The sequence below is a fragment of the Xenopus laevis genome, chromosome 8L (assembly GCF_017654675.1).
Source record: "Xenopus laevis strain J_2021 chromosome 8L, Xenopus_laevis_v10.1, whole genome shotgun sequence".
Taxonomy (NCBI): domain Eukaryota; kingdom Metazoa; phylum Chordata; class Amphibia; order Anura; family Pipidae; genus Xenopus; species Xenopus laevis.
Genome location: NC_054385.1, coordinates 34,849,846 through 34,854,311, shown reverse-complemented (window position 1 = coordinate 34,854,311; position 4,466 = coordinate 34,849,846).

The window sequence follows — 4,466 nt, the reverse complement described above, 5'->3', positions numbered from 1 at the left end:
AGTCTTCTCTGTACATTGTCTCAGCATGTAGCTGCGTCACTAAAAGTTTAAAGACAGGAGGATGCTTTTTATTCCATATAACAAGAACCTCTGGGGTGTATTCATCTGTGACTAACAGTCTAGCAGTAAAGAAAAGATCCATCTGGATCAGAAGCGCCTTCTATGAACCTTTTTAAGTGCTATTATCCTCCAACAGATTGCCTACCATATCTAATATAATATAAACCTGCAAATGAGCATCTTATCCAGCATTACAGGGTAAAGGCAGCACACAACCCCTATCTTATGTAACGCATGAACGTCAGTGTATGTTTTATCCAGCTGTATTTGAGAAAATGGCTGGCAAATGTGGGTAATTCAGTAACATGTCCAGAAGTTCACCTTGGTCCATTAAATCAGAGCCACCAATCAAATGTTTAATTTCATTATTCTAACCACATTAAAGCAGTAAATGTTACCCAACAACCGGTTACTTTGGGTTACTGGACCAGAGCAAACATTTGCTCATGTTACTGAATAACCTCCTGAACACTGTTGGTAAAGCATCCCATGTGAAAAACACACTGGGGGTCATTTATCAACACTGGGCAAATTTGCCCATGGGCAGTAACCCATGGCAACCAATCAAATTGCTGCATTCATTGTTCTACTTGCAGCTGGCTTCAAAAAGCTAATCACTGATTGGTTGCTATAGGTAACTGCCCATGGGCAAATTTGCCCAGTGTTGATAAATGAGCCCCTATCCCATCATGTCCACCTAAATAGGAACTTATTTATGAGTTATATTACAGATAAGAGTTCCTTGTGAACCTTCAACTCTTTAACTGCCAATAACATAGAACATAGAATCTGCATCACTGGCAAAACATTAGAATGCCAGAGAGGTTGATTCTAGGGTTTAGGCATTCCATTTTTATGAATAGAGCAGCCACGCTGACTGGCAAGTTAAAGAGTTCAGATGAAAAGCTCTTCTCGCACTCCCTGGCCTTCGTGTTGATTGCCCGGTGCACGGTGACGAAGGGGTCGGCACCCTCCAACATCAAATGGGTAAGAAATCACTGGCACTCAAAGGGCAGGTGCAAGCAGGGACAGGCCCTTGCGTTTATTCACAGAAAATGCAACGTTTCGGGGTCAGACCCCTTTATCAAGCATGCACCTGCCCTTTGAGTGCCAGTGATTTCTTACCCATTTGAAGTTAAAGAGTTCAAGCATAAAGAAAGACTCGTTAGCTATCACATAGTAAGTGATAGGAATGTTAAAAAACTAATTTTTCAAATATATAGTTGGCCATTATCCACAGATGGTTGCACCCTAAACAGGTGCTTGTAATGCTTACCTCTGGATCTAGACCTTTGTAAAGCCTTTCAATTGGCTCATTCACTTAACTTCCCATTAACGGTATAAGTACAACACATTATTTCGAAACAAATCGGATCTCCAGTTCTCCATTTATTCTCATCTAATACGTAGCTGCCCTAAGCAACAGCATGTCTTGATCCCTCTGAAAGTTGACACATAAGAAGGTTTATTTAGGCTTTTTGTGCAATCATTCAATGCCTATGTGCCTCAGTAAACTCAAAAAACCTTGTTATACACAACTAATTTATTTAGTCCTGTTCTAAGAATGAACAACTTTCTGTACACAGGATGCAGAACTCTTGAGTCTGTGAATGTCAGACGTTTAAGTGGCAGTATATAAACTATTTTTCTCAAACTAATTACACCAGCATCTAACCAATGTATTTTTATTTGGTAATATTTATGGTGAAACCCTTCTGCTCCATTCCTATAAAATGCTCTCTTGGCACCTTTTTTTGGAATGAAGAGTTCATTAGACTATTCTTCATTGTGCCCTCTCCAAAGTACCCATTTTAAAGTCAAGCTTTTCACCATAAGCAATAGAATTTGTTTTGTTTACCAATTTATTTACCCTTTACTGAACCATTTCCTATTATTATTTGTCATTATTTAAAATTGGTATAGAGTGCTCAGCTGTGCCTCATGCTCAAGGTACGTTCTTAAAGGGAAAGTTTATCTTCAGCAAAGCACAACTACTATACTTCATTGGTTATAATCGCATATTTGCAATATAGGGATTTATAAGGGATTTCAAGCAATCTCAGTGTAATATGTGAATATTGAGTACTTCTGTTTTGCTGCAGAGAGTTCAGCTCTACCCTTTAATGTTATAAACAGGCCTCATCTCCATATACGCATAGATACTATGTTGAGTGCTAGGTGGTGGAACAAACTGGAATGCACTGCACAGCTGTAGCCAAAAAAGCAGATGGACTATGGCCCTATGCTATGCTATGCTATGCTAAAGCCATATACTAAGAAACAACAAAGCAGCAGCCATGTCTCCTCCAGTCAAGATACCCATCCCAAAATGCGTTGTTTTCTTAAAATTACATTGGTTTTTATTATACACAATTTTACATTTAGGTTCACAATCCCTACAATCTTTATTTATTTTATTTTTACATCACACACCGCAGATGCTTAGGCAAATGTCTCAGGGGCCCCAACCCACCAGTGGCGCTTCTCAGTGTCTGTAATGAAATTGCACAGGCAGTCATCAAGACAAAAAAATGGCAATTCTTTCTGTGTCAGACCAGGTCGTTTTTTAACGAAAGTCAGTGGGGAGAGTTGTGTGGAAAGTGTTGGTGTTTCTCTATTGAGAGTCTTTGTGGTAACTATACATCAGGGCCAGAACAATTTCAACAACAATTTTCTTTTGCATATTGTTGAAATGACAGGTGCTAGCTAGTCTGACAGAATGGCCTGGCACCTAAGAGATCCTTTCCTTGTATGCCGACTCTACTTGGCCTAGCTCTGATATTTTTGAGCCCGCCTTAACATTAGGAATAAACAACTTTCATAACATGTATGGGAACTGCTTATCAGTCTGTGTGTCATTTGACCAACTCCCCAGAGCCTCAGCCACCCAAAGCTGCCCTGTCACCTGCTATGACCAGACACAAGTCCACCTCCCTTCTGCACTGGATCCTTCATCAATGCCACCACCCTTTCAGACTCAAACTCTACCTCTTCTCTTTCTCCACTGCCACTACAACTTCAAGACACAAAATGTCCCCCCTTTAGGGTTGCCATCTGGCCAGCATTTTACCAGCCTGACCGGTAAAAATGATGCTTGGCCCCAATTTTATTAATAGGGAAAAAAATCTAAATATACAAAAAAAAATGGTGGCAACCCTACCCCCCTTCCTGGCCCGATCCTTTGCCACTCCTGCCAGGTAGGGTTGCCACCTGGCTGGTATTTTACTGGCCTGCCGGTAAAAAAGATGGTTGATCCCAATGTTATTAATAGGGGAAAAAAGAAAAATATATAGGAAGGCCGGAATTTTTTTTTCAGAAAAGGTGTCAACCCTACTGCCAGGTCTGAAATCCAATTAGGTCCTACCATTTTAGGTACACAGAGGCCCAAACAGCCCACAAACAGGCCCAAACAGCCCACTAAGGTGTGACTTTCTATGGCGCATCACAGCAGCCCCTCTGGCATGTGCCATAACCCACAGATTGCTAGTCCGGGCCTGACTCCCGCTCCTTTCACCAGTCACCCATACCCAGGCCCGGACTGGCAATCTGTGGGTTATGGCAAATGCCAGAGGGGCTGCTATAAGATCCCACAGAAAGTCAGTATTTAGTGGGCTGGTGTGAGCTGTTTGGGCCTCTATGTGGCTGATTGGGCCTCTGTGTACCTGAAATGCCCATACAGTAAATTATGCCCCCCTCAAGTTGTGCCCTGGGCAGTTGCAAACCCTGCGTAGTGGAGCTGGGACCCGCTTTACCAAGTGAGCCGCCCGCCAGCAGTAACAGAGTCCACTAGTTTGATAGTTAGTGTGTCTGCTGTAAGGAGCAGGCCCGGACTGGCAATCTTTGGGTTCTGGCAAATGCCAGAGGGGCTTCTGTATGGTTCCATAGAAAGTTACCATAGAGTGGGCTGGTTGGGGGTTGTTTGGACTGGTAGGGGGCTGTTTGGGCCTCTGCGTACTTGTAATGGCAGGGCCTATTTTGACTCCCAGTCCAGGCCTGGTAAGGAGCACCCTTCCCATTCACACGAGTAGAAACATGAGTGAGAATTAACATTTTTATTCCTCCTTTGTTAGACCAACATTTTGCTGCATTTTTGCTGAAACTCACTTACTTCAATAATTATTAAAACATGAAAGTTATGAAACTGAGGTAAAACAGTCGAGTGTATGTCAATCTGACTTTTCAGAGGACTGAATTATGTCTTTCTCCATTTGCTCTAAAATGAGTGCTTATAGATAAAGCCATACTTCTGTTACTGTACGAATTTCAATGTAATATAAGCAATAAGTCAGGTAGAACAAAATGGCTCATATAGCGAGCGCTAGACTAGATGGGTGTAGCACGTGACGTCGGCCCATGCCCCGCGCTTCCCCCTGTACAACAAGCAGGGACATTCCTGCAGATAACAC